The sequence below is a fragment of the Epinephelus fuscoguttatus genome, linkage group LG17, assembly GCF_011397635.1.
Source record: "Epinephelus fuscoguttatus linkage group LG17, E.fuscoguttatus.final_Chr_v1".
Taxonomy (NCBI): Eukaryota; Metazoa; Chordata; class Actinopteri; order Perciformes; family Serranidae; genus Epinephelus; species Epinephelus fuscoguttatus.
In genome coordinates, this window is record NC_064768.1 from 40,869,715 (window position 1) to 40,879,503 (window position 9,789).

General features: G+C 44.3%; 1 long non-coding RNA gene across 1 annotated transcript in view; it reads right to left on the bottom strand.

Moving 5' to 3' along the window:
- Positions 1–9,384, bottom strand: part of LOC125904640 (uncharacterized) — a 237,357-nt gene extending 227,973 nt beyond the window's left edge. Inside the window, exon 1 of the long non-coding RNA XR_007451513.1 lies at positions 8,543–9,384. This is a non-coding gene — a long non-coding RNA (uncharacterized LOC125904640). The remainder of the gene's footprint in view (positions 1–8,542) is intronic.
- Between the last annotated feature and the right edge of the window lie 405 nt (positions 9,385–9,789).

Below are 9,789 nucleotides of genomic sequence, written 5' to 3' on the forward strand. Positions count from 1 at the left end.
AGTATTCACCGGCTCATTATACATTATCCCGCTTATTACATGGCTAATTATCAGTTAAATAAATAATGTTGTCTGCCTCCGCGAAGTGCATTAAAACCGACCGGATTCGACAACTTTTGGTGAAAGTTTTGTACTCACCCAGGCTTAGTGGACTGAACTGAGGCATAAAACTCCCGTAAAATGTCATTAAGCATGACTGCAGAGTGTGTATTCAAATCCGTATTCTTTTGTTTTTGGCAGAGAAAGTCTGTATTCTTATTTTTCAGCTGCATCCCATTCCTCAAAATCCTCGTAGCTACTCTCCAAATAAGTTAAAAGAAATGTTAAAATCAGCCGCTTATGTTTGTTTTTTCTCTCGGAAGTTGTTTGACAGCTGCAGTGTTGCAGGACTGCATCCCTAGCAACGCTGGGCTACATAGCAACTGTGTAATGACTGTTGCTACTAGCAACGGTCATTACACAGTAATATCAGACCACTGAATGCCGTGACTGACCAATCAGAATACAGCATTTAATAGAGCCGTGTAATAATTAAATATATACACCAGCCAGGTATTCATTGCTTCACACTGTTGCAGTGCAGAGAGAACTGTGGACACAGACGGAGCAGCAGACATGGTAAAAGTTAAAGTTAACAGCACATTGCACCTGGTGTAAAAGTTACAATCACCTCTCACCCATCAATCTGATCTGATCAGCTCTGATCTGATTGACTGAACAATTAACTTCCAAAAAGCTGTGTAACAGGTTAAAATATATATATATATATATATATATATAAATTGACAAAAATGAACTACATGTGGGCCGGCAGCAGGTGAGAACAAAAATCTATTTTTATTTTTCAGAATAAATCTCAATAAAAAGATGTGCAGTATATGTGTGATAAGCCCTTTTTAGACAGGAGAAAGCCCAATCAGTGTTTTTTCAGCATTGGCAGTATAAAAACAAAATCGGGGAGTGCAGCAAAATGCCGCCTACCTACTTTTGTTTATACAGAATGTGCCTTTTTCGGGGCAATGGGGGGCGTGAGCAAGTAACAAAACGTGTAGCTCAGCGTGTGACGTAAACAGTGACATGGGAGGGAAGCCGCGGCTGGTCAGTCCTTCGGTGATTCTCTCATAAGTCGGCCCGTCCTTCACCGTCCCCGTCATCAACAGCTCCTCCCGTTGCAGAAGGCCGCCTCGTTCTTTTTAAACTAAAAGGGTTCCACCAATATGTCTACCCTACGAGGAGGAAAATTGGGCACCTCGGATCAACTCGCCAATCCGGCTCTGTGTGTCTAAACGCCCACAACATTCGCAGAAAATCTGTCAGTGTGAAAGGGGCTATATTCTAACATCTAAATCACAAGCTGCAGTTGCTTTTATTTTGAAAGCCAGTGACACCAGTGTAACCTTTGACCCCGTGGTCACATTGGTCACCGACGTGGAGGACTCCAGCCGTGACACTTTGCAGCCCGAGGATGAGGTGGCAGCCTACATGGAGTTGGGATCCTTTGGAGGTTTGATGGTGGTGGAAGGAGCATGCTAACATGTTTCCTAACCTGGCAGCGGATAAAACACGAGCAAAAAGCTTCATTCTCACTGGAAACTATTACAAAAATGACCTCCAGCTGCTGAAGTGCTAAAGTTCACAAAGGTTGAACATGGTGTAAATTGATGATTGAGCTGACTGAAGTACTTTTCTGAAGATGACACAACCCAGAGAGAAGTAAAAGTGGAGACGCGCTGTTATAAAGGAAGATCAGGCTCCATGTTAATGATTAGGTGGAGACGGGAGGTGATAGACTTTTCCAGTCTGAATGAGCGGGAAAATCCAATTTTCTTTTCATGTCATGGCAGGTGATCATGGCTTATGTCTGCCAGACACAATAACAGTGCTGAATGATGAAGTTCCCACAGTCATGTGCAGAAGGAGAGAACACTGTGATGTTGAAATATACAGAGACTTTTGCCTAAAATGTAACTGAACCGTCAGTGATGCTCCTGAAGCATTGTGGGTGTTCCTCGTCATTGTCCAGCCTTTGACGTAAGGTGTCTTCCAAGTGACACATTGTGAACGTTCAGCGCCGGCACACAATCTGCTGCAGGAGACCATATATTCATTGGGTCCTCACCTCGCTACAAAGACTTTCCTCCCTTCTGTCACTCCTCACAAACTCCTCTCCTCCCCCTCCACAACCACAGAGACACCCAGCAATTGTCTCTCACCATCCCCGCTGAGGAAGACACAATGGTTAACTGGAACAATACCTCCTCCAGCTCCTCTTCAAATGTAGCCAAACCAAGGCAGCCGCCGTGTGTGTGTGAATGTGTGTGTATCTCCTCCTGATTGTGTGTGGAGCATATGGCCTTCTGACATCGCAGCCAGAAGGTCACAGTCTGAAGGAATGCAAGTCATTCTGGGAAGCTCTCTGCCTCCCTTACTCTTTAACTAACTTAGTTATGAGGCACTCATGCTCACACACAAGCTTTGATGCATGACTTCTTTGATACACGTCAAGCACTTGACGGCAGGATGGTGAAAACATTCAATCACTGCCAGGTTAGGAAACATGTTAGCATGCTCCTTCCACCACCATCAAACCTCCAAAGGATCCTCCTTGGGTGTCTTGAACTCCATGTAGGCTGCCACCTCATCCTCGGGCTGCACAGTTTCATGGCTGGAGTCCTCCGCGTCAGCAAACAGTTCGATTGTGTGCAACTGTCATGTGAGGGAGCAGGCAGAAGGTGATGTCTGACGAGCAGGGAGTCCAAAAACAGGAATACTCACAGGAGAAGCTGCCACACCGGTGTGAAGCCGATTATAGACAGAGAGGGACTCGTCAGCGGTGATGATGAGTGGAATGTGCAGCCACACGGCGAAGCAATCCACAGCACACAAGTCCACAGGCAGATGAGCAGGTAAACTCAATATGGAGAGCTGGGCGGAACCAGAGCTCTTGACGGCTGAGTGGTTTACCGGGGAGCAGGCAAAACAGGAGAGTCAGGGGCAGGTGGGGTCAGCAACAAGGTAACAGTCTGGGAATTAAGGCTGGAAAGTGTTGCACAGGAATGGCGAAGAACACTCTGACAAGGAGGGATGTGACTGTCTTTACAGTGGCAGAAGGTAATGATCCACAGGTGAGAGGTGTTGGCTTGATGAGGTGGGTGTGGTGGACTGGCTGGATGCTGGAAATATGTGGACAGGTGATAGGCTGTCAGGTAGGTGTGGAGGCGAGCTGAGAAGATGGCCTGTATGGCAGGTAAAAAGTGCACACTGTGACTTAGTTGTAAAGTACTACACATATACTGCATGTCTTTTCACTTTGTTTTATTCTAAAAAATAAAACATAGATTTTTGTTTTTTCTCGCTGCCTGCCCGCATGTAGTTCATTTTTACCCATGACTTTATATATATACATACTTTTACCTGTCACCGACCCGCTGCAGGACTCTGTGCCAAACACTGAGCGTGAAACTGCTTTATTCAGTTTTTGCCAGTTTAAATCACCTGGTCTTTCAACACATCCTCACTGCGACCTCGTCACATGTCCACGTTTGGTCATGGACTTTCCACGTCCACATATGATGTCCAAGGTACCCTGGGTGTGTTGGTTGTTGACGTTCTGGGACGCCGTGTCATCTTCAGCCTGTTACATGCATTGTCTGTTTTCAAAATACACTTCTGTTTTCACAGGAAATGTACAGTTTGTATACAGTCTCTTTCAAAATAAAAGCACTACGTTGCTACAACATTGTAAATTGACGTTTCTTTCCTTCAACAACAGTTGCACATGGTTGGGTTTAGGGAAAAAGAACAGGATTTGGCTTTACAATCTTACGGGACGTGAACACCACTCTCTCGGGTCAAAGTTTGTTGGACCCATCCACCACCCCAACGTCTGTCCCAGATGGACTTTTGGTGTCTCAACTTTTGTCCTTGTCCCGCCAAGTTTCCCCCTGACACCACCGGGCCCCATTAAACTATACCGACAACCAACTGCGTATCATGCCGATGTTAAAGGACGCCTTTTTTGTTGGTTTCTGACGCCGCAAGTCACTGCCCAAGCGCCGGATTTTGATGACTTCGGCATGAGGCCGTGCTCAGCCTGTTTCTTTTTGAGAGGAAGAGACCTCTGCAGACAATTCTGCTCCCAGTAAAAACCCTGAACAGTTAACATGAATTTTAACTGGGAAAGTTTCAGCTGGTTTTAATCTGCAATCCTCACCACTAGATGGCACTAAATCCCCCTAAATCTCACACACTGGACCTTTAAGTTTACTTTGAATATAATACTTGTCTCAATCACTTGATTCAGATTTAGTCTTTTTTAACATTGTGATACTTCAGCTGATCCACAAACCTCTCCGTACCTTAACACTACATGGTAAAAGCAAATAAAACGTCTTGATGACACTCTGATACAGTTCAGATCTCCAATCAGATGATTACACTGGTTTCCCAGTAAAGTAAAAACAAAAAAGAAAAACTTCCCTCACATGCTAACAGTGGTTTAGGAGCGATCGGAGTGATGCTGACATATTGTCTTTGTTCCTTTGTTCCCTTTTTATTGACCATATGTAAATGAGCAAAAGGTTTTCAAAGGAACAAAGAAACTTTATCTTCTGTACAAAAACACACCAAACCACCATCTCCGGACTGTTTGTGTCGTGGTATGTATTGTGTATTCTGCGCACCATTGCATCCCTTATATACACACACACACACACACACACACACAGATGTAATCAGAAGCAGATATCAATGAGGAGCATCTTGTTACATCTTAACTGTGGGGAGGGGGCGACACACTGAATGATACACACTACCCCTATTGTGATGCTCCTACCTTGGGGGAAGGGGTGAGGGGTAAAAGGTGGGGGTGGGATGAAGATGGAGAAATGCAAATGTTTCTATAATCTTGTCTCATTGTATGCTGAAGAATGATAGAAAGAAGGGAGTGAAGAGACGACAAAGAGACGAAGAAAACGCAGGGAAAGAGAAGACATGTAGATCGAGATGGGGGTTAAATATGGTGGTGGGTTAGGGTGAAGACATGGTGTGGGTGAGGAGGTGGTGTGGGTGGGGTGATGAGACCCCAGGGGAGAAGCTCTGATGGTGGGCTGTGATCACTCAGGTGGCTGCCTTTCACCTCGGGGGCTCTCCATGTGTCGGCTCTAGCTCGTGACAGATGTCCCTCTGAAACAGCAATAATTCTCCAGCAATCAGCAGATGATACTGTAACAGAGGAAGAGGGGGAGGAGGAGGAGGAGGAGGAGGAAGGGTTAAAGAGAGGAGTCAGAGAGGAGGGGGGGTAGAGGTTGTGAATACTATTGACTCTGAAATGATGTGATGCAGGACTTTTTCTGTGCACTGCTCTTCTGAGTATCTGTGCACGTGTTTGCACGTAGCTTCATTAAATCTAACACTCAGTACATTTCACACTACAGTTCCAGCTGGACGAGGACATTTAACTGGTCTACTGTCCTTGTCCCAGTATACAAGCACGGGAGACTGAAGTATGTCTGACTCGTCTATGATAGGTGGAGATTCTGTGTTTTCCTGCCATTCATGTATTTTAAAACATTTAATGTAACTCTCTGAGCTGACACATCATGAACGGTGTCTCCTCGTCCGTCCAAAAAGTCACGGCTCTGGATGTAGATTTCTCCATGTTGTTACCAGCTTCTTCTTCTCTTACACATTTAATGCTATTGCAAAGCCCGGGGCGGAAACTGTGGAGCATGCTCAGAGCGCCTTGGCCAGTTTGGGTCTGATCAATCTGGAAATCCATTGGTAAAAAAAAAAAAAAAAAAAAAAAAAAAAAGAAAGAAAAAGAAAAAAGTGTCTTCTTCCTTTACCTCTGGAGTTTTTCGACTAACGGAAGTGCAGGGGCCTCGGCGATCGATCACGCCCTTCACTTCCGGCGGTGCCCCCAGGGAATCGCCGTGTTTTTTTTTACAGATACTTCGGGTAGAAAACCAGCAGAGTTTAGCTATATGTCACATTTTTCACGTCACTATATCACCGTGTAGACTAATCTGATGTTTGTTAAGTCTATAAACACAATGATTGAACAAACGTTACTATTTCTGTCTGCACGTTTTGTAAATAACAATAATAACATCGTAGATTAGCTGGGCTAACCGTTAGCTGTTAACGTTAGCTGTTAGCGGTGTCTATAATAACCACAGACTGTATAAAATAAGGTAATAACTCAATAAACGGTCCGTGAATAAAATATCTTTTCCAGCGGATATCTTAGTTACAACATGATTGAGCTAGCAAAGCAGTTTTGTGTTGCTATGTGTGGTATTTATTCAGTTATGGGAAATCACGATGTCTAGAAAGCATCAGTGGCTGCAGCTGACAGAGACAGTTAGCAAAGCCAACATCAGGACGTCATCTGTTAAAAGCCTCCCGTTGTCAGATACGACATGAAACTACTCCAGTTAGCTCAGTCATGTTGTAACTAAGACATCCACTGGAATTTTTTTTTTTTTTTTTTTTTTCCCATGTTGACGAGAGCGGTTTGGGTGGAGCGGTCGCTATGGACGCGGAGCTTGCTGCTTCTGTAGGTACATATTTCCTGGGGACACCTGCACGTCTCGGCCACGTCCCCTCCATTGTGATTGGCTAAAGCGCAGCCCCGCCCTCCCCCCCTCTCTAGTCGTCTTTCACACAGGGCTGCCGACAGATTCTACTATGTAGATGCAGAATCTGTCTTGAGAGATTAGGGTCTGATTGACTGTATACATGCAGGAGTCACAAGATGTGGGTGTGTTAGTCCCACTGTGACAAATTCACTTTAGGCCCATTTCAGTTGGACTAAAGAAGGATTTATACTTCTGCACTGAATCAACGCCGTAGCCTGACGTGCACCTCCCCAGAAATACTTTTAATTTACTTTAATTTCACAGATAAGAAACAATAAATTGTGAAGACAATAAAGCCTCCACTAAAATAGCATTTTAAGTCTTGTGTGTGATTTATCCTGGCTTCATATGAGCAGAGGAAATCTCTGCTAGCTGCTAGGCTAATTTATACAATGTTAAAAGCCATATGCTTGTGCTAATAACGTTAGCATGTTATATTTGAGGGGAAAATGTGTCCAGATAAAGACAGGTGTTTGTCTGTGAATGCTGCGAGTTATAGTGAAGCTGATTTGTGTTTGAAACTGTCTCTATTAAGCCATGTTTAATGTGTGTTTAATGTGTGTTTTGAATCAACTAAACTTTACAGCACTTAACAGAAACCCCACCGCCAACTAGTGTTCTGGAGGTGTAACTGCAGAGTGACACAGACACACCACCGCACAGACTGCATAGAGCTGACACATAACTATAAATCCACCTCAACATGTTTACATGTATTTTAAAGTCCAGTTTTAGTCAGACCGACACAATAAATCCATTTTGTCTGATGTCATGTGAACACACTGACTGTAGTGAATGTGCTCTCTCTCTCCTCTGCTCTCCGTCTTACAAGATGCAGTGACCATGATGAGAACATGTTGCTGACATGAATACATGGTGACAATTACAGTGTGTGTGTGTGTGTGTGTGTGTGTGTGTGTGTGTGTGCGTGTGCGCCAACCGTGGCAGTAAATCCATCTGTACTCAGCTGTTATTATCTAACCTGTACCTGGGTGTATTTCTCCCGTACTGACACCTTCATCAGGTGTGGATGGTGGAGACAGGCAGCACCTACGGGTGGGTGGGGCTGTGATGGCACGTTGTGTGCACATGTTTGTGTATTTTTGCATGTATGTCACATATTTCTGATGATACATGTTTGTGTGTCTATGTGCATGCATGTGTGTTTAACTTGTGACTGTGTGTGTGTGTGTGTGTGTGTGTGTGTGTGTGTGTGTGTGTGTGTGGTATCCTCCAGGGAGGCTGATCCTGGGATCAGGCCTGTAAATCATTGTGATTGATCAGTCTCCTGCCCCTCCCCTCCTCATTCCAATCCGATCCCCCTCGCCCTCTTCTCCCACTCCGAGCCCTCTGGTGATTAATCACTCAGTCAGTCAGACAGGTAGCAGTGACATCATCCAATACCCCCCCCCCCACTCCCACTCCCACTTAAAGAGACACACTAAGAATTTGTAGTCATCAGATGACAGAGGAAACATCCACTGTGTCCCCCAGCAGTCACCATATTTGTATTGTCTCTGGCCTCGTTCACACATATGCAGATATATTTGAAAATGCAGCCTTTTCTTTTTGTTTTGACCTTTTGTCCACAAACTGGGTTTTAGGTCACTTATCTTTTGTAAAACTCTGTCCAGGGCAAAGATGTTTGGAGACTGTTTTTAGAGTTGATATGTAGACAGGGAGGTTTTGAGGCTCGTGTAACCACTGTTCATACTGTGGAGAGTTTTATTAGTAAACTGTAACTATAAAATGAAAGGATGTTTTGCTGCCTCTCACAGCAGCTGGAGTCTGAGAAAAAATAACTTCATTCACTGGGCCGACTGCCGGCAACTTTTAAGGTGGAACGTTAACTTGTAATGTTACTGAATGCATGAGTTGATGACGTGAATCCATCAGCACACCTTAAATTTCACTGTGACAACTTTGACCATCACTTTAGTTTTTATATGACACACACTTTTAGTAATGACTTTAAAAATATAGATTCATTTGGAGCGGATTATGTGAAGGTCATATATTCTAATCCTCACTTCCTGTGGGCTACAGCAACACTAAACCCCTGAGCTTGCCTGAGAAGGACTAAATGCACAAAGCTGCTATTTTGAAATATCCCATGGAGAGAGACTCTCACTGCAGCCTGTTCTATTTTGTTGTGAAAATGTGGGCGTGCAGCCTCGTTCTGTGGACGATAAACCAGGTGCAGACTTCCATCTGTGTCACCGCTGATGAGGAAATACAGCGAGTGCTGGACGGAGCAGTGAGTGACAACAACCCCGCCCACATTTAAGAGGACTGTCTGAACACACCGAGGGTCTAGGTACCATGTCTGAAGGCTTACTGCTGGCTCCACAGGTGCTGGACTGAAAGGGTTTGGTGGAGACGGGGCTAAACATGCAACATTAGGTGGAGTTCACATTATTACAAAACTTTATTAAGATAAAGATTTTAAGATTTTACTTGCATGTCTTGGAAGGTCGTGGCTCATTAATCATCGGATGATCGAGAGTCATTGGAACATTTCTTTTCTTTTGGCCTCCTCTTCATTACATTGATTGATTGGCTGTATGTTGACGCCAGCGCCTCACATATCAAACCAAGAATATCTATACCATATCTACGAATGACCACATTCAGATATTATATTACACATCTCATTCAGACCACAGTAACGAGCTCCATTCACTCCGACTTGCTCTGTGACCCTGAACACTGTGAGGTCTTTTGAAAAGATGTGTCAGTGTACACGGAGAGAGTGTGAGCATTATTATTACTGACTTGAACAGCTATTCAGTGTCTTCTGCTCCTGATTGTGTCCTAATGGCACATATGTTATGTTTCTACTGTAAAGATCAGGGACTCTGTTGGACCTGCTCAGTCATGTCAGTCAGATATGCACAAACATTTACAGCATGTTCAGTCTGAGAAAAAAACATTTCCTGGAATAACTGCAGTACACATGAAGAAGCCCAACCCTGCTCACTGCTGACTTATACCGCCCCCTGCTGGACACGTAGTCTCCATGCACACAGGGTTAATTCTCCCGGTCCCCTCGGCCAAAAGATACATTTAGTGTTGTTGTGTTTTTCTTGTTGCAGCAACAACTTGCAGCTCAGCACAGTTACAGTTACACATCCAAAATCTACAGTTT